Source organism: Canis lupus, chromosome 5 (genome assembly GCF_011100685.1).
Source record: "Canis lupus familiaris isolate Mischka breed German Shepherd chromosome 5, alternate assembly UU_Cfam_GSD_1.0, whole genome shotgun sequence".
NCBI classification, from domain to species: domain Eukaryota; kingdom Metazoa; phylum Chordata; class Mammalia; order Carnivora; family Canidae; genus Canis; species Canis lupus.
The window spans coordinates 63,090,545-63,117,608 of NC_049226.1; the positions used below are offsets into that span (position 1 = coordinate 63,090,545).

Here is a 27,064-nt window from a genome sequence, read left to right on the forward strand (position 1 = left end):
AAAACAAAGCTGATTTTCAGCACAGCGAAGTGAGATACCTGAAACGATAACAGAGTCCTTTTGGGCTGGAGGTTCTGACCCAGCAGGGCCTTTGCACCAGTTAGGGCGCCCTCACCTTAGAGGTCTGACCACAGCAATCTCATATTACGCTGATATAGTTACAGAGTTAGAGTAAAGATGAAAAAAACTCGACCACTTTGTTACCGCTCCAGTAACGCTGCTCCCCCACCTCCTTCGGTGGACACTACACACACGGGTGAGAGATGCAGGGGGATCTTCCTCCTAAAACACGAATTTCTTTAAAACGTTCCCGGTTCTATGGCTGAGGAGGGGCATTCCCTGGAGGAGCCACGAGCCACGGGACACTCTGTACGAAGTCCTCGGGGAGGGGGACCCACCCGCAATCGCTCGCTCATTCATTCCACAAACACTCCTGGAGCGCTGCCTGCTGTATGCGCTGAGCCCTCGCGGGGTTCGGGAGTTCAGAGACCCCAGCGCCTGGGCTGGCGGTGGGGGAGCAGGGGGGATGGGGGTGGGGGCCGGGGAGGGAAGGGGGGTGGGTACCGGAACGGCAGCGCCTCCGGGGCGGGGCGGAGAGCCCCTGGATGGGCCGCGGCTTGCGTCCTCCTCTCCTGCGCCTCCGAATTACGGAACTTTAAGCTGCTGGGAATTTCAGATGAGGCAAGCGAGGCCTTGCTCCCGAGGTTATTGAAACAAACCCCACCGTCCCCAGAGGTTTTAAAAATTATTATTAGTAAGCCCCCTCCCCCGGCCGGCCGCGGCCCCGCGGGTGTTGCACCCCGGCCTCTCGCCCGGTGGAGGCTGCCCGGCGTTTCCCAAAGACGCCTCCGGAGGGACGCACGCTCCGGTGCCTCCCCGCGCGCCGCAGCGGCCGGGGGGGGGCGGGGGGCGGCCGAGGGGGCGCCCGGCACGGGATGCCCCGCCGCCCCCCCGCAGCGCACAGCGCACAGCGCGGCGGAGCGGGAGCGGGAGCGGGAGCGGGAGCGGGAGCGGGAGCCCGGCCGAGGGGCGGGGCGGGGCGGGGCGGGGCGGGGCGGGCGGGGCTCCCGGGGCGCCGGCCCCGCCCCCAGCGCGCTCCCCGCGCAGCACTTTAAAGCCTTCGCCTGCTTTTTCTTCTTCGCACAGAAGTCGCGCTCGGGCTCCCCGCGCGCTCGCAGCCGGAACGAGGCTCCAGGCGCTGGCGCCGGGGCCGCGGGAGGAGACGAGTTCGCTCCTCTCCCCGCGGCGGGCGGGCGCGGCCTCCTCGGCCCCAAGAGCGGCGGCGGCGGCGGCCTCCCAGGCGCGGTAGGCAGCGGGCACGGGCGGGGCGCGGGGTGGGGTCCGCGCGGGGTGGGCGCGGGGACCGTGGCCCTCGGGGAGCGGCTGGCGGGCGCGGGGCTGCGCGCTGGGGCCCTGGTGGGTGAGGGGCCGCGGGGAACCCCTCCCTCCCGCAGGTCCCGGGCGCGGGGGCCGGGCGCCGCCCAGCGCGGGTGCGGGCGCGGGTGCGGGCGCGGGTCGCGGCGTCCAGGGGTCCCACCGGCGGGGCCAGGCGGGGCGGGGGTCCTGGCGGCGCGGACACCGTGGCGCCGGGGGTGGAAGCTCGGCTGCCTGCAGACGCGGGGAGGGACCCCCGCCGATTCCCAGGTGCCCGGGCGCCGAGGCCCCAGTTCCCGCGACGGTCCCCGGGCCGAGGCGGGGGCGCCGACCTGCCCCTCCCACCCGGGGGCAGCGCGACCCCGCTCGGCGAACTTAGTTTCGCTTTTCCCGCCAGTCGGGTCCCGGATCTTCGGCGCGGCCCTCCTGGCCCCCTCGGGGCTCCCCCGCCCTGGCGGCTGCGCCTCTCCCAGGGAGCCCGCCGGGCGACACCCCGGGCGGCGCCTCCCTCCCCGCCGTCCCGGAGCCGCCGCAGCCTCTCCCGGCACCAAGGGGGGAGCCGAGTGTTGTGTCAGCAGATCGATTAAAACAGAAAAAAAACAACAACAAAAAAAACAACCCAGAGCAGCCTGGGTCTGTCGGTGGCACGGCCCGGTTGTGTGGGGACTTGGTGATTGTCCTGTCTGGGTTCAGGGCAAAGGCTCCTGGAATGCTTCCTGGCCCCAGGCGCGGTGGCTTCCCCTGATGGGAGACTGCAAGTGTGTGTGTGAGTGTGTGTGTGTCTGAGCACGTCAGAGTGGTGTGTACGAGTGTGTCTGGGAGATTAAGTGTGCGTGAGTGTGTGTGTGTGTGTCTGCAGTGTGTGTTTCTGTGTCTTTGTGTATCTGTGGACATCAGTAAGTGTGCGCCTGGGGCGAGTGTGGTGAGTGCATCTGCTTGGGGTGAGTGTGTGTCTCTATGAGTGTGCGTGTGCGTGTGTGTGTGTGTGTGTGTGTGTGTGCCATCTATGGTAACCTGGCAGTGGGGCTGCTGGTTACCGAGAGCTGCTTGGCCTGACTATTCCTTGCTTGGTTTTTTTTCTCAAAAGTGGGCTGTGCGGACCGGTCGCCCTGCCCGTGCCAGCTGAAGCGGACACAGCCTTCCTTCTCCTTCTCTCTCTTTTTCTCTGAAAATGAACCCGAGGGTTTGAGGGTGAGTTGGCAGGGGCTGCTTCCTGAGTGAGTAATATTTAATTAAACTCTCTAGCCGGTAGCATCAGAAACTGGTCATGAGCTGAGTTTTAACAGGTGGTGATGGTAAAAACGCCATCCCTGGTGACTACAGTTTGGTGTCCTTGGCAAAATTCTCTCCTGGGATAGGGCAGCTGGGGAGGGGGCCCCAGAACTGCACCCCTGGTGTTGGGAGGACAGCAAACAAGGAAGGCAGTGGGGGCTTCTCTTCCCTTCTCTGCCCCATCCCTTTCTGCTACTCCCCCTCTAGGTGGTGGAAAGTGCTAGATTAAGCATGCAGGGCAGAGACAGGCTTCCCTTTGCTGAGGAATCACGGAGCTAGGGAAGCCCTATCTTACTCACAGGGCATCTGTGTAGGCCAACCTTTCCCTTCCCGGCAGAGGCCCGGGGAGGGGGGCTGACTTACAGAGGCTGTCCGTAGCCCTGGCTGTTGCTGAGTGTTACAGCCTCTGGTGCTGAGGTCATGGGCCGGGCCCCTCACACCTCCCCAGCTGTAAGGTGATGGACAAGATTAGATCATTTTAAGCACTTCTTGTTTTCTTACTCCTTTTTCTTCTGCAGAGAGTGCTTTACCCAGGGCGGTGGGGGGGGGTGGCGGAGATTGCCAGTGGGGAGGTGTAGAGTGGCCTAATGCAGAAACTTTACGAATCCTTTTCTTTCCCAGCCTGGCTACATCAGGGAAGCAGTGGCACGTGGACCACAATGGTTCTGACAGTCACGGGGCAAGCAGGGGCAGACCTGATTTCAGGGAGGTCGGGGCTATGGGGTGATCGTGGGTTCTAGGGGTCGCACTGCTCTTAGGAAGGAGTGGTCCTGCCAGGGGCCCTGGGTGATGTCACTTTGTTGCTGGGTGAGGCTACATTCCTTGCGCTGCTCCAACAAGGGTAAAACCACCCTTCATTGGGCTCCTGGGGCTGCCTCCTAAAACTCTGTGGGTCCCCCAGGCATTCAGTGTAGGTATTTAATTTCTCCTCTGAAGCCTGGGAACAGAACGGGGGTCTAGCTGGTGGAGGCCAGTGCTGACCCTGTTCACTAGGAACAATGGAGACTGCGCTCCCCTGCCTGGGCCTGGTCCCTTGGACCTTTCCTTTCCTTGGGTGAGCAGAGACTTGCCTACTGCTGTGTTTTCACACTTAGGAAAACCTCTGACTCTACAGCTTGAGGGTTTTGTCCAGGAATTTCACACCAGTTCTTTTCAAGAAATAGGTTGTGGCTCTTGTGCATAATCAGTTTATTTTTTGGTTTCTGAAAAGTTTGAGAACGAGGATCTTTATTGGGCAAAAGCACAGGGCAGGCGTAGGTGTGCCTCTGCCAGCCTAAGGATACAATACCCTGCCCCTCCCTCACAAGCCTGACTGATGAACCCAGACTTTTATTTTAGACTTCCAAAATAGTGCTTTTTTTTTTTTTCCCAGTCACCTGATAGAGTGAGTCCCTCCTAATCTAAAAAGTCCAGCTCACAGCCAGGTGCCAGGCATGTGCTGCATGCTTTACAGGCATGATGTTGTTTGATGATGACGGTGGTAGTGGTAGTGAGAGTAGGAAATGGTTTTATAGCACCTGCTAGTACCAGGCTCTCATCTGAGTCCTTGACACACTAACCCTTGTACTTTTCTTAAGAACCCTGAGGCAGTGAGCTGGTTCTCCTACCATCCACCTCCTCCTGAGGTTGGAATGGCTGGCCATATGATCCAGCCGTAGTCTTGCTGCTACCAGGAGCAGAACAAAACTCTAACCCTATTTTTGGTGCCTAAGCTCTTTTTTTTTTTTTTAAGATTTTATTTATTTATTCATGAGAGGCAGAGAGAGAAGTAGGCTCCCTGCGGGGAGCCCGATGCAGGACTTGATCCCAGGACCCTGGGATCATGACCTGACCCGGAGGCAGACAGTCAACCTCTGAGCTACTCAGGTGCCCCTTATTTTTTTAATGAAAAAATTTTTATTATTATGGAAAATTTCAAATATATACCAAAGTTGGGAGAAGGGTGTAGGATCCCCTTACCAGCTTCAAGTGTCAACACCTACATGCACACCCATGCTCACATACATCTGTACACACCCACACAGGTGTACACGTACACACGCACACACTCATGCTGGACCATTCTGATACAAATCTCGGATGTGGTGTCAGGTCTCCTGTAAGTCCTTGCTAAGCATTTAAGTGAAATCTCAAGTCTCAAAGAAATAGACTGACCCCACTGTGGGCAGGTTGAGGTAAGCACACTCTTCCTGACTTGGACTTAAGGGTCCTTCCTGGCTGCAGCAAGAGGAGGATGGCTCATTGGGAGATCTGTCTTGGTGTGGCCACCACCTCCCTCCCAGAGTCTTTGGGAAGCTTCTGGCTTGTCTTGTGTTTTAAGAGTCCTGTTCATTGCTTAACATTGCAAATAAATGAGTCCGCTGGTCATGGGACAAACCACGTCAACCAAAGGCCTCGGCTCCCCATGGGCCTCCCTTGGCGATGCGGAGGAGAACCTGAAAGGCACAACCCTGCTTTGCTCCCCATTGAGGCTGGGCCTCGTGTAGGCATGGGCTTCGAGATGGGCCTGGGCGGCAGAGGATGTGGAAGTGGTTTGTCAACAAGCATGGCACCTGACCCAAGCTTCAACCCAAGCTTAACCGTCTCGATTGAACACACCACTGTGCGGGTAACATATGCAGGAGCGTGGGGGCACCTGCCACCCTTGGGGTGTCTCTGGGAAAATGAGGGACACAGTGGGTGATTTGGGCCTAAGACTAAGGCCGTGTGGGATGTAAATGCCACAGGGGGCAGGAATCCAGGATCTGCCTGGTGACAGGGTCTTGACAGCTGCCCCCACTGTGAACAGCCCTTGCCAGACAGGCTGCTTGTGGCCACGCAAATGCTGTCTCTGCTTTGGGGCCTGTGATGATTAAAAATGTTTCCTTGTGTCATGCTGCATCTGTTTCCATCTGCTTGAGACAGAGGCTGGCGGCATTTTCAAGGTGGAATCCTCAGGTTAGGTAACTATTTGGACACAAGGTATGAAGAAGTATGAAGAACTACAAATGTCTGTGAGCCTCCTGGCTAGTTTGAGGGTCAGAGTGGATGGCGACCCGATAGAGAAGGCTAGGGGCTAGGGGCATGGGGGTGCCTTAAGCCTCTCCTAGGTAGAAGTGGTCTGTGGATGTGTCCAGATGGCAGCTAGGCCTGGAGCTCTAGAGAGAGGCCTGGCTGGAGACAGAAACTCTGGAACCTTCCTTTCAAGGGGGTTTGCAGAAGAGCATCTGGCATGAGATGAGGCATGCCAGGGAATAGAACCCTTGCTCTGGCATTTTCATCTAGCACTGGGGGAGAGACCCTTGTACCAGCATCCTCAGGCCCTAGTGTACCTGCTTGGGCCTGCGTGTGTTCTGGACGGTCCACCTCTGACAGTGAGGGTTGGGCGTAGGGTCTCCACAGTGGGTGCCAGGCTGCCCAGGAGCCAGGTGGGAAGGCCTCCCTCGGTTTGGAGGTTTCTAACTTATCTCTTGTTTTATCGTAATATGTACATAACATCAAATTTCCTGTCTCAGCCACCCCTAAGTGTGCAGTGGTGCGGCATCAAGCACATTCACGCTACTGGGCAGCTGCCTCTATGTCCATCTCCCAGACTCTTTTTTCCAGCCTGCAAAACTCAAAGTCTGTCTGCATTAGATGCCAACTCCCCATTCTCTCTTCCCAGCCCCTGGCACTCTCCATTCTAGTCTGACTCCTCTACATCCCTCAGGTGGGTGGAATCCTATGCACTATCCTTCTGTGACTGGCTTATCTCACCCCATATGTTGTCCTCAGGTTCCTCTGTGGTGTAGCCTGTGTCAGAATGTCCTTCCATTTAAAAAAAAAATTATCTTATTTTGTATAGATTTGTATTTATTTATTCATGAGAGGCACAGAGAGAGAGAGGCAGATACATAGGCAGAGGGAGAAGCAGGCTCCATGCAGGGAGCCTGATGCAGGACTCGATCCCAGGACCTTGGGATCACAACCTGAGCCAAAGGCAGATGCTCAAGCACTGAACCACCCAGGCGTCCCTGAATGTCCTTCCTTTTTAAAGCTGAATAATACTCCCTTGTATGGATCTACCACATTTTGCTTATCCATTCATCCATGGATGGACTCTTAGTCTCCTTTTATTGCACTCCCTGAAAGCACAGCTCCAGGGAGGGGCCTCGTCATGGGCCTTTGGGGTGCTGGGGGGGGAGGTGCGGGGAAGGAGGGCACTGATGCTGGGCTGCTTGGGCCCCCTCTCTGCCCTGATGCGACTGGCCCAGCCCCACAGGCTGCTGCCCCCTCCAGCTGCTCGGACATAAGATGAGGCTGCCTGTGGGAGCTCGCAGGGCCCAGGGAGCCTGGGTCATGGGGTGGAGGGAGTCCCAGGGCTCTGGCTCCCCTTGGTCCCTGAGCCCCTAGAGCTGCCCTCAGGCTAAGAGGAGCAGCTCTTCCAGACACTGCTGCCAGCCTGCCTCCCACTCCCAGGTCAATGCCTCTGGTCTCCACTTCCTTGCTTCCTTGGCACTTCTGGGTCTTTCCAGGAGCTCCTGGATGGCACTGGCCCAACTGCCAATAATCACTGAACCTGCTGCCTTGATGCTGTTGCCCTTCCTTCCTGCTTAGGGAATTCTCTGCACCAGCCTCCGTTGGGGGGGAGGCGTCCTTCCCTCCCAGCATCCTCCCTCCCCCCCACCTCCTAATGTCCCTCACAGTCTCAATCCCCTGCATCTATGTCTCGCTGACTGCCCCCCCCCCCCCCCCCCCCCCCCCCCCGCCGCCCATGTTCCGTGCAGTCCAGCACTTTTCTACCTGGATGTTCTGCAAGCCCGTCTCGCTTAGGTTTTAAACCCTGACTCCCACGTGCCTCCCTCCTCCCGGGCCCGGTGGCTCACATGGTGCTCCTGCGGCGGCTCTGCCTCCACCTTCCACCCAGAAACCCAAGCCAGACACACACTCACCCCCTCGAGGAACCACGGGGAAGCTGGCAGTCATCCTGCTGGACTGGGCTGGGGAGCGGGCAGGGCCAGGCCTTGTGGGTGTCGCTCATCCCTCCGCCCTCAGTGCTCAGCACACATAGTAGGCTCCTACTGGATACCCACAAGACGGCTGGATGTGGGCAGGGCCGGTAGTTCAGTGCTTCTGAGCGGGCTTGGAGAGACCTGAATCTGGGCTCTGGGAAGGTGCCAGGCCCTGGTTGCTGGATGACCTGGACCCAGGCTTTCCCCTAGAGCCTCTGCCACCCTAACTGCACCCTAGCCGCCACTTGGTGGGGCGGCTGTGGGGGTTCAGGAAGGTGACGTGCATCAGCACTGGCCACAGTGCGTAGTCTCGATGTGCTGGGGCGGGGGGTGGCATCGTCCCCAACAGACCCACCCACCATAGACCCTGGTGCCCTTTTCAATGTGCCTACCAGAACTTCCCCCGGGAGAATTTCCAGAAGTCCAAAACAAGCCTCCACTCTCACTATTTTTGGACTGCTTGTCATTCATTCTTTCATTCGCGCATATTGAAAGAATGAGTAGGCTGCATACTGTAGGCACATATTGAGTACCTACAGTATGCAGCCCATCTGCTGGGCTGAGGATACAAAGGGGAGGGGGAGTGTCACTCTCAGAGACCTCTCTGTCTGGTGTGGGAGATCAGCCTGTCTCCAGTGATGACCTTGCCAGGGCGTGGTGGGGAGGGTGGGGGGAGGTAGGTGGGCATTCCTGGTGGAAGGACAGCAGGCATGGGAGGCGAGTGGGGCCAGTGTGCCGCTGGCTGGGGCTAGGCGAGGGCAGAGAAGCCGGCAGACACCAGGAGGGGGCCTATGGGGTAGGGAGGGGGAGCTCTGACATGGGCTCCTCAGGGCCATGCTGAGGGCCTGTGGGGAGACTACTCCTCTAGGTCTGTCGTTTTTACCCCCTTGGCCGTGGGTCCCTATAGCAGAGTGGCCTCCTCGTGGTGGATGCTGCTTCCAGAAGAGTTGACTCAGCAAGTGTTCACTCTGAGTAGCCAGGATTGGACCGGGAAGAGCATTTTGGGCAGAGCAGAGCTGGGATGGCGTGGGGAGGGGGGCTGGGAAGAACTCTTCCCTGTGGGATGCCCCTCACTCACCACCCGGACGGGGAGGTGGAGATGGGTGGAGTGTTGGGGACTGGGGTAGGCAGATGGGTCCAGCTTAGGGGCACAGGAAAGCCAGGCCAGGATGGTTTGAACATGATGGAGGAAGAAGAGCACATGCAGAGGTCAGGTGGACAAGAGGCAGCTCTGAAAGGCCAAGCACAGAAATTCAGGCACCGTGCTGGGCTTGGAGCCCCATTAGTAACAACAGTTACTGGAGGCTGGTGAGTCTGGGTGCGCTTGCAGGTGCTACGTGTGTGTGAAGTCAGGCTTCATGTGGTCTGTGAAGCCTGGCAGACGGTGCTGCCCCATTTTACAGATGAGAAGACAGATGCTTGGGGCCACTGAGCAATAAGGGGAGGAGCTGGGAGCCCAGCCCTGCAGCCTGGCTCCTGGGTTTACACCCTTACCCATGAAGCTCTGCCTCGAAGAAGCAGAAATAAGTGACGTGAGAGGCTAGAAGACCAGACGTCACTGTGGCCTGATAACTGGACATAGCGGGTCACTGAGAGTCAGAAGGGGCCCCAAGTTTGTGAGGATATGATGGCACTCCCAGCAGAAATGGGTTTGGGGCCCCGGTGGAGAGCCCTCACTGCCTCTTAATATGTGCTGGGGTCCTGACTACTTCCTTTTCTTTAAATTGAGGTGAATTTCATATAAGCTAAGACAGACCATCCCAAAGTGACCAGTTCAGTTGCATTTAGGACATTCACAATGCTGTGCAATCACCTCTGCCCCTCTACCCACTTCCCCAAATCTTTGTCACCCGAACAGAAAACCTCATACCTGTTAGCAGTCACTGTGCCTGCCCCCCACCCCCAGCCCCTGGCCGCCACCGGTCCGCCTCCTGTCTCTTTGGATTTGCCTATTCCGGACATTTCCTATAATTGGAATCATCCACTCTGGGACCTTTTGTGTCTGGCTTCTGGCTAATTACGTTTGGCATGGAAGATTGCAGCGTTTCCTGAATAGAAGCTGGATTTCCCTTCGTGGCTCACTCAGGGGCCACTTGAAGGTGGGGACAGCTCTGTCCAGACAGCTTGTCTAAAACATTCACCTAGAACTGTAAACACCTGCCCCTCTGTGTATCCATCGCCACTGCTCTCCTGCTGCTGGCCGTCTTTTTCATTGTTTCAAACTTTTTCCGGTGATCTTTTTTAAATGAACACCTGGTGATGTCCACTCCTCTCTTGAAACCCATCCATAGGCATGTTGCTCTTAGGGAAAATCCCCAAATCTGAGATGTGGCCTGTAGGGCATGACCTTGTCTCAGGCTCACTTCGTGCAGCCACCCGCCGCCCCCTCCATCTCAAGCAGCAATGCCACATGTGTCCCCACGTGGACTGGCTCCGAGGCTGGGGGTCAGTAGCTCATGGAGCTGCTTCTCCCCCAGGCCACCTGGAGCTGGCAGCTGTTTCTAGGAGTGGGCACTGGCAGTATTGCAATTCGGTGCCACTTTCAAATCTTGCTGGCCCGTCTGGCACCAGGGCTTTCTTTGGCTTTAGCTGGTCATTCTGTCTCCTTCCTGTGGGTGTTTGCTGAGACCCGACCATCAGGCCCCAAGGGAGTGGACTGTCTCTGTCTCATTTGGGACATGACTGGGTGGGGCAGCGATGCCCTGACCAGTGTGCCATTTGCTCCGTGTCCACCCTTGAATGGATCAGCAGTTCCCCTGCCTTGGGGGACCCTGCAGAGCCCTGGTGCCATCGCTGTGGGTGGGGTGGGGGGCGGTTTGTAGAAAGGACACCAGTGGGGTGTCCCCCAGCATAGGAGAAGACCTGACCTGTCACACCTCCGGGGATGTTGGCTCTATCGTTGCTGGAGCCCCTGACAACTTTCCCCTGCCTTTTCTCTCCCACCCTCAGGCAAATATTTCAGTGAGGTTGTCTCGACTCCTGTCTGCTCAAAGCATGACTCTTTCAGAAATGGTGTTAACTGTTATCAAATGCCTGCTGTGTGTCAGGCACTGTACTTGCTGTTGTAGACGGATTTCTAATGCTTCAAACATTAACCTAGGAGTTATAGGTCTGGCCTGCCCCTTTACAAATAAGGAAAGTGAGCTTCAGAGATGTTTTCTGTGCTGCTGGAGGAGACACAGCTGCGTGGATAGTAAAAGGCTGGCCTGAATCCACAGCCTCTGTTCTCTCTACTGTGACTGCTGAGCACACGGCGGGGGGGGGGCATTTAGCACTTCTTGTCCCCAGGCATAATGCTGGCGAGAGTCTGTGATGGAGCAGATAGAGATGACAGGTGTGCACAGGAATCACTGGCTAGCTGTCAGGTGTGCTGGGTGGGCACGGAGAGCCTCCTGTGACTGTTCCAGACGATTTGTGCTAGGCTGGGGGAGGGGTCTCGGGATAGGGGTAGGGAGGTAGAGTGACCCCAAGGAGGAGGGACTGACCATTAGGAGGAGGATCATAGGAAGGTTGCTGTACAGCAGGGAGGCCTCGAATGCCAGGCCCTGGGCGGATGGATAGGAGGTGTCCCTAGATCCCTTCCTACCCCATTCACCCCAAAAGTTGTTCCTAAGAGGCATGGATAAACTAGAAATTTTTGTCTCCATCTGCCTCTGCCTCCTTCATTGAATACTCTGGCCAGGTCCTCTTAGGAGTCAAATCAAGCCCCTGGTCCTTTTCCTGGACGCTCTGGGACTCTCCTAGCAGACCGTAACCATCAGCAATTGGCTACAGGTCTGAGCAAGGCTGAGGTTTATGGCAGGGGTGGGCCTGAACCTCTGGTGAGAGCATGGGGAGGCTCTTTGAGGCTCCTGGACCCGCCAGAGCTAACTTCCCACCATTGGAAGGCACAGGAAACAGGCCACATGAGTAGGATCTTCCTGCTAGGTTGATCCCAGGACGCCTCATGCAATCCTGACATAAAACACAGGATTCAGAGCATGGTGATTTTTGTGCAGGGTGAGGGGCCCCATGCCAAGTTCTTGGGGCACCTACATGGATTTCTGAGGGATAACCCCCTGGACATATCAGAAAACCTGGGAATCAGAAGTGCGTTGCCTAATTACTCTGAAGTTGGGAGGAGGGTGTAGGGGGAGACCTGTGAGGGTTTTTGCTTGTCTGAGGGTCTTTGCAATTTGGAGATTTTTAGAAGCTCTGATGAGAAACGTCACCTTGCATTTGTGAAGCTTGAAAGAATCACCCTAAGGGGCAACACCAGTGTGAAATGTGTTTAATTATATGTAAATTATATATAAATGTCAGGGTCTCTTTGAACAAACTTCATCATCTTTGGAGATACATAGTGTTAAAAAAGATAGGGATTTCCCCTCTCTCCTTCTGGTTTTATCCTATTGGGCCAAATTTGAGCTGTTTTGTATTTTGCATGTTTTGTCCCCCTCCACTCCCACCCTGTACCCCCCAGGGTTGCAGCAAGCCCGTCTTCCTCACCACCGTGTCTCACTCAGCCATGTCCAGACGGCTCCAGCTTCATCGTCCAGCCAACATTCGCTGAATGCCGGAGCTGTCCCGGCTGTCACGGCCCCTGTGCTGAGGGAGATGCCCAGATGGCACCGACCCAGGGGACCATGTCTGAGCTGAGTCCAGAACTGAGACCAGGTTCCCCCCCCCAATCCTTCAGGTGTCTCACCACCCCTGAGGTTTTCCTTTGCTGTCCATGTTTACATGCATATTTTAAGTGGAAAACTTAGAGGCTATGCAGGCACAGAGATGGGTCTCATGACCCCACGTCTCCATGACCCAGAGCAGTGTTATCACCATTCATCTGTCTCTTTACTGTGCACGGGACACCCTCCTGTCTGCAAAGGTCCTGCTCAGGGGGTAACATCGAAGCCCCAGAGAAGCCCCGATGGGGCTCTTGTGCTGTGGATGCCACATCCCCTGGGCCCTGGTTTCATGTAGAGCCTCGGGCTGCCGCGCCCAAGTGGGAAGACCAGAGCATCTGACTTGGATCTTTTTTTGGGGGGGAAGTAGGGTTCTGTGCAAGACTTAACTTTGGGGGAAATTGAACTGCTGAAAATAAGTTTGGGGGCCAGTGTCCTAGAAGTAGACTGAGGGTGGTTTTCTATCGCCCCCTCCTGCCTCTGCCCTTCACCCAAAACATTTCAGTGAGGGGCAGGAGCAGGTAAAAGTCAATGTTGGGGGCCAGGCAGGATGGTTCTGCCCCAACTTGTTGGGCATTGGGCACAAAATGTGGCTCGATTGCCATATTTTGGGTGTCAGGGATGTGACCTCTGTATTCTTTCTGGGAAGGTGGGTTTGGAGCATCCATGGGGAACCAGATAAAATAGCTGTGGTGTGGCAATGTGAAAAAATGGAGTTGTCTTTCACACCTTAAGCCAGAGAATACGCAAGCATGAGGATACAAGAGCCCTTGTGATGACGAGTTTTTGCCTTGGTGTCACTGTTCCCCCTGAATTTTTAAAAAGACAAAGCAGGTAGAACCTGACTTTTCTGGGTATTATAGTGGGATGCAGTCTCTTCAAGGCTCAGAGTGCATACAGCAGGAGCTAAGGCAGGATTCAATTTCCGCAGTCTTATTGATACACAGTTCACATGCCATGCAGTTCACCCACTGTAAATGTCCACTTTGTTGATTTGATGGCAGCCAGCAACACCATCCTTGAATTTGTGACTTCTCACTATGCCAGCACTCTCTGTAGGTGGAAACCAGGGTCAGGGGATTGCAGTTTCTAGTCTTTTGAGTGTGGGCACCAGTAGAAGCAGTACAGTCATGGAAGTTCCTTGGGTAAGCAGCTCATGAGCTGCATTTTGTGAGGATTGGACAATCTCATGCCTTGTTATCTCACTGAGCCTCAGTCTTGGAAAGTACCTGTTAACAGCTGCCTAGGTAGAGTTTGGGGCTTTATGGAGGCTATAAAGGGGAAATGACTGGCAGTTACTCTTCCAATTGCCCAAAGCTGGGCCCAGGGCTGTCTGTGTGTCCCCAGTGGACTGTGCACACTGACTTTTCCTCCTGGGTTTAGACCAGTTTATTTACTGTTTATTGAGCACTTACTATGTGCCAGGCACCATGCTTGGCACCTTCCATGCATTAACCTACTTAGGGCTCCCAAGAGTGGAGTTGATTGTGTCCATTTTACAGATGAGAAAACTGAAGCCCCAAAACGTCAAATAACTAGCCTGGGATCACACAGCCAAGAAGTCAGGCTGGATGCATCCCCCGTCTATGCTCTGAATCACTGCCCCACGAGGGCTCTGAGCATGTAGAGGCTCATGATCTGGTGGGATGGGGAGTGGGTCAAAAGGCAGTAGTCATTGGGTTGCCACACAGTGTTGAATTACGTGATATGAGTGTGCTGGGGGTGCTCTGGGGGGGGATGAGAACTTTCTGGAGGAGAGAAGCCTTAGTCAGACAAAGGAGGGAATGCAGGATGGGTCCCCAGGTGGAGGATGTACGAGGGCGCAGACTGGATGATAACTGGTTCCCATCGGCCTGTCTGTCCCTGCTGCATCTCGCTGGCCAGCCCTTAGCAGGTGCTCAGCAGAAACTGAATGAAGATGTGTTACTAGAGAGACAAGAGACTGGAGATCCTAAATCCTGTGTTTTTCCCTTCAGGAGTGACCCAGACACCTTGAGAATGCCCTCAAATGCTCACTTGACATTTTCAGCATCTCTGCTGGGCTGTGAGTAGATCCGGCTGTGTCCACCGAATCCTACCTCCCCTGCCCCCTCAAATAAACAGAACACCATAGCCAGCTGGGAGAGCTGGGGCGGGGGGGTGGTTTCTGGTTCTGCAAGCAGCCTCCCTGGGAGGCCCGCGCCTCAGCATCTGGACCCCCACTGCCCACCATCTGCGCGTCCAGAGGGATGAGGGCAGAGCCAGGCCTCTTGGTTCATTAGCGAAAGGAGAGGGAAGCAATTAGGGAACTGAGGATAGGACCCCAGCCCCTCGCTTCTGCACTCCGTCTAGTAAATCACGTAAAGAATTTCAGAGAATTACTGTCTCCTCCTTGATTTGCCCTCGGCCAGACTGGGGCGTAGGTCTTTTCACATCGTCTTGTTTTTCTCCAAGAAAAATCAGCCCGCAGCATCAGACTTTAATTACCTTCCCGAGGGACACTTACTGTGGATATTTCTAGTGACAAGTGGCTGAGGTCGTGCTCCTACATAAAATTAGGGTTTTAAACTGGGTCACAAACTGAGATGCCCCCAGAGGCTGGGAGGGAGGCACTAATGAAGCACCCGCACCCGCACCGGGTGGAAGGCTCTAGGGAGAGGGAGGGCTGTGGCTAAGCAGAGCGCGTGTATCCTGTGTCAGGGAGTGGCCTCTTACCCAGCCCTGGATCCACCGCACTGTGGGGTCACTGTGGGGTCCGTTTCTTTTTCCACCTAAGAGAATCCAGGAATCCAGGTGGTTTTGGCAAATAACTTAGTGGGGTTTTTGTTTGTTTGTTTTTTAAGAAACAACACAATAAAATGTCTGAGCCCTCCTTGTACAGGCGAAGAAGACAAGGTCACGGAGCTTCAGGGCTTAGGAATCCAGGACTGGACTTGTACCTATGGGCGCCTGGCCTGGCCCCCCTCCACCTCCCCAGGCTGCCTCCTGGGTAAGGCAGCAGGGCTGGAAACCAGCTCAGCCGATTCTGCTGCAGCGAGAGGGACAGAACTGGAGGGACAGAGCCTTACAGCAATCCGCTAGCCACAGCTCCCCGGTGGCAGGCACCTCCTCAAGCAGCAGCACGCGTTGCCGCCTGTTGGGTGCCAGACACAAACCACTTCCCATAGATGGTCCCTGTGAGCCTGGCAGTGTTCCTGGCAGGTTCTGTTGCCCCATTTTACAGATGAGGAAACTGAGACCCACAGGGGTTCAACTAACTGGATGGGGTGGGATCTGAATACGAGTCTGATCTCTCATGACCGAGTTTCACAAAGTGGGGACGGGGACGCGGTAAGCAGCGCATTTCACCCTCCACCTGGCGCAAACAGGCTCGCCCTCACGTTCAGCCGCGTCACCGGCAGTCTGGGGGACCTGGCCTGCGTGTCGGGACCCCCACTTCCCTCCTGGCTCGGGAACCTCGAGAGCACGGGCCGCTCCACCCACAGAGGCGCTACTCACAAGCTTGCTGACTAATTCTCTTTGCAAACGGTTCAGTTTCACAAGCTTGAGTTTCCAGTAACTACGTGGGTGGATTTGTTTCATTTTAGGGGAAAACAAAACAAAACAAAACATGGAGGGGGTTTTCTTTCCCAAGAAGAGGTCTGGCCAATGATGGGTTTAGTGTGTGCGGCTCCGGGCATCCCGGTGCGGCCGTGCGGCCAGCGGGGCCTCTTGGCAGGCAGACTCCGAGGTGGAAACTGCTTAGTCATGGACAAGCGGGGACCAGGTGCGGGAGTTCAGAGAGGTGCAGGGCCCCGTGGGCTTCCGCGCTCAGCCCTGCAGGCCTGGGAGGAGGGTGGGGAGAGGTGGGAGGACGGTGCCAGGTGGGATGGCTGGCCTCGCCCACCCTGGAGCTCACAGCATTCCCCGGGGGACCTGGCCTGGGAAGGAGACACTCCCCTGCTGGCTGGGGCCACCTGCTTCAGGTGAGGTGGAGATGGTGGTGTGCCTGGGCACGTTAGAGGGTGAGAGGCGGTTCCCAGGGGACAAAGGAGGGGTGGGTGCGGGTGGGTGGGTGTGAGTCTGTGTTCTCACACAGGCTCGACCTGGTAATATTAGCATGCTGCTTTGGCGTGAGCACCAGCCGTGCAGGGCAGACCTTCGTGTCAGCCTGGGGCAGGATCCTGCTATGCCAGGCATGACCTCTGTCACTGCTGGATGGTGAGAGGGTGAAGGTGGCAAAGGGGCTGATTGATGAAGGAGGTACCTGGGGGTTTTGGGGCAGTAGCTGTTTACCAAGAGATCAGGGACTGTTTGGGCATCTCGGAGCCCACAGGCGTCCCGCTGCCCCAGGGCACAAACGCAGCCCTGTGTGATGTTCTGGTTTAAGGGTTTTTTCTCTGGAGGAAGCCACCTTGGGAAACTGTGTTTAATCTGGGTCTGGGGGCTGGAGCAGCTAGGAGTCTGGCCTGGGAGTCAGGTGGAGGCGGCTGTACTGTTCTGGTGTTTCCTCTCTCTGTGGTCTGGGCTTCGGTCTCCCCTCTGTGAAATGGGGGCATAAGAGTACCACATGGATGGAGTGAGTTGACATGGGTGAAAGGTGCTGTCCTTCCCATAACTGGGATTCAAGGCCTGAGGTGAGGTGGGGCCTTACCACCCACGTGCCTTCCTGCTCTGAGGGAACATGCCTTGGAATTTATCATCTTTAGTCCTGGCCTTTGAGTACTTGTTTGTGTGCTTTCTGGAAGAGAAGAGGCCAGATATATGGTTAACTCTCAAAGAATATCATGTTAGGCAGAGGGTCCTAAAGGCAATGAGAGGTAAGCAGAGTTCTGGAGTATTTAGATGGGATTCAGAGTTTACTCTGAGCAGAGGGATCCAGGACGGCTTCCTGGAAGAGGCGATGTTAAAGTTGAACCTTAGGATGTGTAAAAACTAGAAAGAGAGAGAGAAGGGAAGAGATCTGTCACTGGCAGAAGAGGCTGTCCGTATCCCAAACCGCCGGGAGTGCGGTGGTACCCAGTGTGTAATAAGCATTTAATTAATACCTTTAAAATCAAGGACTCCAGGATTTTTAGGAATCTGGAAACCTATTTTTATAGTTCTGTTCTATCTATTTTTATAGATGTGGAAAGTAATTTGTCTGGGATCCAGGTTGGAAGCCAGAGTCAAACTCATGGCCTTCCCAGGGCAAGAGGTGAAGGGTGTGTGTGTGTGTGTGTGTGTACACATGGGAGGGAGATTTTCACATCACCAGGTGGGAAAAGACCATTTCAAAGCCACACGCAACTGATTTCCTGTGGCAAAGGGAACCGATTTTTTTTTTTTTTTTGAGTCCCAGCAGCTCCACAGGCTTCTTGGATGGGTGCTTTTTATTTTTCATCGAGCCTCCCTTGATCCCACATGTTTGCCAGAGCTCTCTGCAAGCCGGCTGCCGAGTGGGCCAGGCCGACGGCACACACAGACACGGGCCAAGACCCAAGGGGAGTCCCGACCCTGTGTGATTGCCCTGGTTGGGTTTTTAAGCCCATGCTATTCTGGAACTTCCCAGTACCCTGGGCCTGCCCTGGAGAGCCCGGACTGGGCAAGACAGTGTGACTGGGCGTCCCCTGGGAGCCCGGGGAAGCGGGATGGACAGGCTCAGCCCCTGCCAGCCAGGTGGGAACCACAGGAAGCTGCCAGACTCACTCCCTTTCCGGGTAGCTTGGGGGGACGTGGCGTTTATTCTGGGAAGCTGAGGCACAGAGAGGGATGGTGTGTCCCGGGGCCCGGTGATAGGCATGGGCACCCGGGGCCATGACTGCCCATGCAGAGCAGTGGCTGCACCACACACACACACACACACACACACACACACACACACCACTCTGGCGTAGGCACACCTCCAGGCAGTCCTGCACCTGTAGCCCACATAGCACTCCTGCCACACTCCATCCAGCCGCCACCTCGCCAGGCTTCCTGTACGTCCTGGAATGACCATGAGGTTGGATCCTGGCTTCTGACCTGGATCCCAGACACATTAGACTTTTCGAGTCTCACTTTCCACATCTTTAACCTTTTCCAATGCTCCCCTTGCAGAATCGTAACCATAAAGGCTAGACGAAGATCGTGGGGCTGCTGCCTGGTGGGCAGTTGTTTGCTTCATTCCAAGAACTGTTCTCAGGCACACCCAGCCATCTGGGTGGTTCACCCTGGACGACGCAGGCCCCTGCCCTGGAGGATGTGCTGTCTGGTGGGGACAGTCACTTGAGCTATAATTACAACACGGTGTGACTGGTGCAGGGAGAGTTCGCAGGAGAGGCCCCCTGGCCCAGAGACCCAGCCCAGGCGAGGGTCGTCCTGCAGCAGTCGGTGTGCAGACATGGCAGGCTGGCTAGAGAGGAGGTGGACGGAGGCTGGGCCCTGTGAACCACTGCAGCCACGTGTCATTCACCTTGCCTGTGGAACACGCCCTGCGCCACAGGATCAGGGCTTCCCCTCCCATGCTACCCCCATCTGGAGCCTTGAAGGGCAAGGACAGAGGAGAGGCCGGCAGGAGGGATGAGGACAGTCCTGGGGGCCTTCCTACCCCACCCCTCCTTGGAGCCCCCTGAATTGAGTTGAGGAGGAGGTGGAGACCATTTTGGGTTAGAGGCTGGTTGAAGCCATGTGATCTGCATGCTCATGTGCAGTGGGGAGAAGCTGAATGAGGGAGCGGGTGTCCACACTGGAGTGTGGAAAGGGGACTGAGGGGGAATTGGATTGGGGTGGCAGGGGCCATGCGTTTTATGTGGCTTTGAAGCATGGGATGTTTCCAGTCCCAGGTGTCTTGACAGGTGCTGGCATGGTTTGGGTGGGGGGTGTTGTTGATAGGGCCACCTCTGGAAGGGTGGGGCTCCCAAACACTGTCCCACCTGGCGGCTGGAGATAGGTCATTTTGAGAGAACTCCTGAGTCCATACTGACTGGTCCTGTGGTTGCATGAACTGTTGGCCTTAGGTGGGAAGCCTGTCCCCCAGCTTCCAGCCCCAGACCTCCTGGGAAGACCCTGACTGGGTCTGGGCCTGGGCGGGCCACCTGCTTGCCTGGTCCTGGGGTCAGAGGCAGGACACTCTCCTTTTCCAAGAGGTGGAGGGGAATGTGTACTTCCTGTCCCACTGGGTCAGGTGATTTATGTTGTGGTAGCCGGACTCACCTGCTCAGGACAGGGCCAGGTCCCCTGCCAGGGATTCTGGATGCCCAAGTTGGTGTCTCTTTTTCACTGTTTCTGGGTGTCTCCCACCCCCCCACTTTGGTTTTTCTTTGCTTCCCTCTTAAACTTTCAGAGCAGAAACTCCCTTCTGCAAATATTTACTGAGCACCCACAATGTGCCAGTCATTGTTTTAGGCAGGGGGTTATAGCAGAAACAACACAGACTGAAGAATGATAATCATTGTTGTCTCTCCGGAGGCAAGGACTCCCTTCTGTGTGTTGGGAGGATCTCAATCTTGGGGGCCTACCTGCAACACTTCCTCCCTCCCTCTACCCCTGTGCTGGGCTTTAACCTGCTCTCACCTGTCCTCCCCACTGTCCTTTACAGATGTGTGTGCCCCTGCTCTCTTGTCTGACTGGCAGGTCTTGGAAGGTCCTAGAGCCAGAAGACCCCTTTGCATCTTTTCCAGAGCACATTATCGATGGGGCTTCTTATACCCAGTGGCTTTGCTCAGTGTTCCTAATGTATTAATTGAAGGAGCTGATCTCCATGCTCAGTGCCTGTCCCGGGAGCTTGTGAGGAACTCAGGAGGCACCATGGGGTCTTGAGGGATGTGGGAATCACTGGAACACCTCCTTGGGCAGAGACCTTGGTCCTCACCATCAAGTCCTGCACCCATCTAGCACAGTGGCTGGGACACCACAAGGGCTCATTCATCGGATGAATGAACGAACCGGCTAGCCAACAGCAATGGAAAAGTTAGCGTCTTTGACCCAATCAGCTCATATTCTGCGGTTGCCTGTTGATGTCTGTCTGTCTCCATGAGAGCAGGGGCTCTGACTGCCTCCTTTGGCAGTCAAGGTGCCTAAGACAGTGCCTAGCACACGTAGGACTGAATCGGCTGAGTGCTTTTCAGGCTTCACTTGATCCCAGTTGTGGGGCTGACCACCCCCCCCCACCCAGGCTGATCATGGCCTTCTTTTAGAAGGTGCCCTGGAAGGTGGGCTCTGTGTCTTGTTTCCTTGGGGAGGATTTTTCATTTATGTCGCTGGCGGTTTAAGGCCATACTCACTCTTGGGGCTGGTGGAGGTGGGTTGGAATTCTGGGATGCTCTGCTCATGAAAAGTTGGTATGACTGGGAGGGGCCACTCCCCACCCCCAGGCTTCAGGGGAAGACCTCCTCCCCCTTTAAAACAGGCATTATCTTCTCTGTTCCATTCACATCTCTGAATCCCTGAGTCTCTGACCCACTCCCCAGGCCAAGGGATGAGATGCACTTTGGCTAGAAAAGGCAGCAGTGTGCTTATAGGTACTGACAACAGTCCTGTCCCCCTCCTAACCTTCTCTTCCAACCCCTGTGCCCCCACCCCACCCCCACCTGACAAAAGCCCTTAAACCCTGAAACATTCGCATTCCTAGGGCTTAGCTGATGCTTTTGAGTGTCGAGTTTCTGGGTTAGTGGTACAGGAAGCCAGAACTCTTTACAAAGAAAGCATGTGTGGGGTGGAATTCCAAATATCCTGGATGGCACAGGGTGGCCTCCAAGCCCCAGGGTGCACTCTTGGGAGAGAGCAGGCCCAATGTGACTTTTGCAAGAGTGCCCTGACCTTTGGCCATCACCTTGGTACCTGCCAGGGAGGAGCCTGAGCAGTTGGGCTCTTCACACCTTTAATGAACACTTACTACTCAGCCAAAAAGTGGGTAAGAGTGCATTGGAGCAGTTTAGGCAGCGATGAGGGAGGCGGACACAGCAGCTCATTAGTCCTGTCCTTCATCACGTCTGAGACCCACAGCAAGGAAGGTTCCCCTTTTTTTTTTAATAAGCTGCTGATTGTCCCTGGACCGTGCCGTGGACTCCAGGACCAGCCCGATCTCGGCAATGTTAACTGTGAGTCATCCTGAGTCATGAGAGACAGGATGGGTGCCTTGGACCAGCCAGAGGCATGGCCAAGCTCACGGGGGAGGTTCGTTCAGCTGCAGTGGTATCTCGGGTGGCAGTTGGTGGGGCAGAGTGGGGCCGGGGAGTGAACAGCAGCAGTAAGGTCAGTGCTCGCCACCCATGGTGGCCGCTGGGCTCTGTAGCCTCTACCCCAGTTGAGGAGCAGCCACAATGTGTCTTGTGCAGAAGGGCAGAGGCTGTCCTGGGTAGTGCACCCCTGGGAATAGCAGTGGGCAGAGGGTTTCAATACCTGCTCCCCTGAGCTCCCATCCTGTACTGGGCTTAGTCCCTGGTACCTGAGCTCCTTTCTTGCCTTGGACTCGTCTCTGTGGCTTCTGTTTCGGGAGCACTCAATACAAACCAGGCACCAGGACACATGTGCACTGGATGGCCTAACCCTGAAGCCACCCCTGTGACACAGATAAGGTTATTGTCCTCATTTTGCAGACAGGGAAACTGAGGACCAGAAAAATCTCAGGTCCTCGCTAGGGGAGAGTTGGAGCTGGGATTTGAACCCATGGTTGTCACTTCTAAAGCCCATGCCCATCTCTGATGTTCACGAGTTTTCAGTAGATTAGCATTGATTCTTCCTCCCTAATTCCTATGGTGACCTATCCTGTCTGCAGGTGGACTTGAAGTCCTGACCGATGGTTGATTGGGAGCAGATGTTTGTGAATAAGGCCCGGGGTGACGGGTGTCCCTCCAAGCCGTGTGAGAGATGGCATCATTCTCAGGGAGAGGTGTGCTTACGGGGACCCTGGGGCACATTCTGAGGAGTCCAGGACCAGCTCTCGTTCCACCGAGACTGAAAATTAGAATATTCTTGGAGAGCCAGGAGCACCAGAGCAGGGTGGCAGGTAGTTGTGCACGATCGGCCCTGCCCTGGCTACTCCAATGGTCAGCAGGGGGTGGAGGCGCAGCTGTGGGGGCTCCTGGGATGGGTAGGGGTGCCGTGTTGGACCATCAGACACCTCCCGCACCCCCACCCCAGCCCCCTTCCCTTTGTCGTCTGGCTGCGTCAGACGTCTGGCCTGGCAGAGAGGTTCCTGAATGGGCCTTGGAAATAGGTCACTCCCTTCCCGTGCTGCCGGCACTGACCCACATGTGACCTTCCCTGCGGTGAGTGTCTGGCTGTCACTCTTTGATGCTGTGTGCGGAGGGGCTGCGAGTGTCTGGGAGTGAGGTGCCCCACCCGACTCCGCCCCACTCTGGCCTTCGGGGACCTCAGCCCTCCGCAGCCCTGCGATGCCTGGCCGGCCTCGCCTCCTCCCCGCAGGCCCTGCTGGACAAGGGGAAATCCACACTCCGGACCTCCTGTCTGAGCGCCGACCTCTTCCTCTCCGCCGAGTGCCCTGGCTGGGCCGGCGGCTCTGCCGGTCTCCGTGGAGCAGACTAGTTCCTGCCAGGTGGAGCCGAGGAGGCCTGACGGCTCCCCCCGGGCCCTTGCTGGCTCCCCAGCTCCTCCGCCTGGTGCTCAGCGGTGGATGTTCCTTCCGAAAAATCACCAGGGTTTTTCTGCTCCTCCCCGAGGCTGGCTGGGGGGCAGCTGTCACTCCAGGACTGCAGGTGGAGAGCATGGGAGGTCTTGGAAGATGCTTCCCCACAGCCCGGATGACAGGGGTGACCTGAAGGTGCACACTCGACGTCTCCTGACGCCCAGAAGGCAGTGCTGGGCTGTGCGGCCTCCTCGCCCGGCCTGGAGCCCTGTCTGCCATGGAGGGCTCACCTCGGGCTTCACTTTTAGTCTTCATAGAATCCAGGTGTGCACAAAACAGAGAACAGAGAACACCAGACCCATCTCCCCTCTGGGAGGGGGTTTCCTGCCCACACCTGGCTGCCTGTGTCTTTGGGCACCTGAGTCCCCTAGGCAGATTCTGGGGAGGTAGCCTTTGCAGATCTGTAAGGGTCCCTAGGCCTCCAGGAGACAAGGCCACGTCCACACCACTGGCACCCCTGCTGGGTATACCGGGGATGAGGAGTCAGGTCTGCTGTGGTGCTCACAGACAGCAGGGCTGTGCAGCGTGGGGCCTCCTCCCTTCCTTCCTCCCTGTAGCTCATGTGAAATTTGGGGGGACTTTTCCTGCAGGAAGGAGAACCAGGATACAGACACAAGGTGGGGTGCGGGGTGTCACGGGCAGGCTTGATACGTACCAGCCGGCGGGGTGGAGGCACCCAAAATCCAGCTCCAGAATCCCCCCTCGGGACACCCTGATTGCTCCCTTCAGGCATAATCTGTGGGGTTTTTTCCTGTTTCTTTTTCCTGCGTTTTTTAGGGCACATCTTTCATGTGTGCCAAAGTAGGGGACCAAATCCCGGTGGATGATCACACGTTCATGCTTCTCTTAGCAAGTTGGTGTGTTCGATGCGGCCAGAGGGGGCTCCAGGTGAACAGCACTTTGTCCTTTCACTGTTTGGACCCATGGTGGGCACAGTGCCAGCATTGAGTGGGGCTGTACATTTCCTCACATCACTGAATCGTGTCCCAATTCGCTGGGGTCCCTTGTGCTGCCCTCCTCTGTGGCAGGTTCCACTGCGATCCCATTGCTCACTGCGCGGTAGGCCCCCCATGAGGTCTTGGTGGGGGGCGTGGATTGTGTTCAGTGCTGCTCCCACACGCCTTGCTGTCTTCTGTGGTGTAGACATTTGGGCCCAGCCTCAGAAGGGTCCGCTCGGAAGGGCTCAGGTCCCGGACACAGTGTCCCCGACAGGGAGGCCGGCCGGCCGGGTGGGGATGGGGCAAAGTCAAGACAAAGGACTGGTTGTGCCCTCAGAGAAAACCCAAACCTGGTTTCCCTGAGGCTGAAACTGCCAGCACCCAGCCCGCCGTGTTCCCATAAAGGGAACTTTGTGTGCAGCTCCCGGCGGGAGGAGGAGGTGGCCAGCGCCTCCCAGCACCCAGACTCTCCCCGGGAACGGGTATGACCGCCCAGGGGCCACGGCCCACTGTGATGATAACGCCTGTGATCTTTGACCTCTCTGAGCCAACACTGGCGAGACGGTGGTGTTTGGGACAATAAGTCTGTTCTCCTGTCGCGGAGCCAGTGCTGTCGGATCCAGACCAGACACATTCTTTCTTGGAAAACCAAGTGGGTGGGGGTGGTAGGGATGAGGCTGGGATGGGAGGTGCCCTGTAAGCGGGTCTGTGCCAGGCGGGCGCTGGGGGGGCTGTGGGAGTCCTGTCTGGAAGCGCAGCCACCTGCCAGCTGCTGCCCCTGAATGGAGGGCTTGTGTGGATGCTTGACGTGGGGACCCCAGGGCTCAGCATGTGGCAGTTGACAGAGCCTGCCTCCTGCTCCCACCGCTGACTCGGGGTTTTCCAGGAAAGAGCTGCCAGTGTAGGCAGAGGAAAGGGACCAAGATTGCCTCGTGCTGTCTGGGCACTTGCCCGCCCTGCACATTAGGGTTGATTTGGGCTGTTTAGTGGTGAGCTCTTGCATGTTTGGAGACCGAGCTTTCAAGGAATGAGGGACCTGGAAGGCAGGGGGTGCAGAGAAGCTACGAATCAGTTGGGGGAAGGTTCTAGAGCAGTAGGGGACAGGCAAGAGGGATGTCAGACTACACCTTTCAGAAGGTGGAGTAGACGTGGAGGCTCTAGGTGCTGCTTTCAGGGAGGTGGCATTTCTGTGGAGCTTGGCTTGGCCATTTCTGTGGCAGGTGGCACCATGGAATGGAAAGAGCTACTCATTCTACAAGTATTCATTGAGCATCTACTGTGTACCAGGCACTGTTCCAGGCCCTGGAACATAGAGGTGAACAAGACACCTGCCCTTAGGAAGCAAGTATTCTTGTTGGGGAACAGGTCATAAGCAAATAACCAAGTGAATGTCATTGGGAAGCTGAAAGTCATGGGCATGTCATTGGGGCATGAGGCAGGAGTGCTGGGGTCAAAGAACATTTGCCATTTAAATTCGGCTAGCTGGGAAGGCCTCTGTGATGAGATGACCTTTGAGTAGAGGTCTGATGGAACTGAGGGATTGCCGCCCTAGTGCCTGGGCCCAATGTACCTGGTACCATGCAGAGGGGCTTGGGAAGTGCAAAGGCCCAGAGGTAGGGGCTTAGCATGTGGCAGGAACAGCCAGAAGGCCAGGAAGGCAGGACAGAGTGGAAGAGGGGGAGGAGGTGCAGGAGGAGGCTGGGCTTGGAGGGAGCCTGTGGGCCATTGTGAAACACCTGCTTTTTAGTGGGTGGAACCCTGGAGGGTCTGGGCAAAAGGAGGCTGATGTTGAGGGCCAGGAGGAGGCAGTGAGGTGATGAGGATGGCTGGGTTCTGGATAGACTGAAGGTAGGACTGACAGGGTTTGCTCCCGGACAGACCAGGTTCTGTATTTCTGTATTCATCACTTGAATGTAACATGTCGGTGGATAAGCAGGACTGCTCCCTCTGCCTTCAGTGGACATTTATCTGGCACTTGCTGTGTGCCGAACTCTGTGCTGGGTGCTTGAGCAAACCAGTCCCTCCTTCAAGGTGGGGGAGACAGGAAAGAAAGCCAGCAGCCACAGCATCTTCCCCTGGAGTGAGCCAAGCGGCAGGGCTCGGGTGCTCAGCACATGTGAGAGACTGTTGAATGAATGGAAAGAGCACACAGGTATGGAGACGCACAGCGTAGGGGCATCTAAGTAACACGGGTGTGTGTGTTTCAGGCTTTCCAGAGGGAATTTGAGTTTGGTTTCAAAGTCTCCTTGAAAAGAAGCCTGGTAACCTCAGGCTATTCAGGTGCAAGACACAGTATAAGCAAAAAAGTGGTCTTCAAAAAGCTTGCCTTGTGAGTCGATTAGGACTTTCCCAGTTGCAAAAGACAGACAACCCGGTGTTAGCCTTAAGCAAAACACAACCGGTTTGCTGAACTGGATTAAGCAGCCAAAAAGTTAAGAGGTTTCAGGCATAGCTGGATCCAGAAGCTCAAATCCTGGCATCAGCAAGTGCCTCTCTCTTGCTAAGCTTAGTCTGCCTTTTTTCTTTCTGGCCTGGTTCTCAGAAGGTCATTTAAGCAAAGGCCCCAGGATTGGTTCTGACTGGTCTGCATCCTCACCATCACAGGGGTGGGTGATGCCCCAGTGCAGTCAAGTGAGCCCGGGTGCCCACCCTGGAGCCCAGGACCGGGAGCAGGGACGGGGAGCCCTCCTAGACAGGATTGAGATGCATCACCAGAACGAGAAACTGGGTGTGGACCGAGGAGTCAGACCCTCACCGTCACCCCTACTTGTTAGGGACACCATGCTTGTTTTTCAGCAGGTGGTTGTGTTTGTTTGGCGGGCGGGGCTGGCAGCAGGGAAGGGGTGGGGAATGAGGCCAGAAGGGTAGTCAGAACCAGGTCATGAAACGCTCTTGTAAGTGAGAGTTTGACCATTGTTTTTGCGGTGGCCCTGTGCCTGGTACATCGTGGTCGCTCAGTAAACTACCTCCGATGACCTGTCTGTTTCACAGATGCCACCAGATGGTTCCAAGCAGGGAAGCAGCACCGTGAGATGAGTGAGGGCCTGGGCCACCCTGGTGGCCTGCTTGGGGTGGGGGCGGGGCGCAGTCAGGAGCTGGCCCCATGCTTGGTGCTTGGCCTGGAACAGAGGAGGCCAGGTCCCTGCTCCTGCCTCCTTGATGGCTGGGGCTCGCACTTGATCTCATGCTCTCTCCCTGGGAGGCCGTCTGGACCAATTCGGGCAGCAGAGCGGAAGCTCGTCCTCAGCTTTGCCCGGCATGCTCGCAGCCCTCCTCTTACCAGGG

At 56.2% G+C, this 27,064-nt stretch overlaps 1 protein-coding gene across 3 annotated transcripts in view; it reads left to right on the forward strand.

Moving 5' to 3' along the window:
* The first annotated feature begins 1,184 nt into the window (after positions 1-1,184).
* Positions 1,185-27,064, forward strand: part of SPSB1 (splA/ryanodine receptor domain and SOCS box containing 1) — a 69,128-nt gene continuing 43,248 nt past the window's right edge. The window contains exon 1 of one of the 3 annotated variants that reach the window (XM_038537905.1): positions 1,185-1,305. The gene's annotated coding sequence lies outside the window, so the exon portion shown is untranslated. Of the gene's footprint in view, positions 1,306-2,461; positions 2,566-14,268; positions 14,322-27,064 lie in introns of those variants that run through there. The other 2 variants (XM_038537903.1, XM_038537901.1) reach the window with 2 other exon arrangements.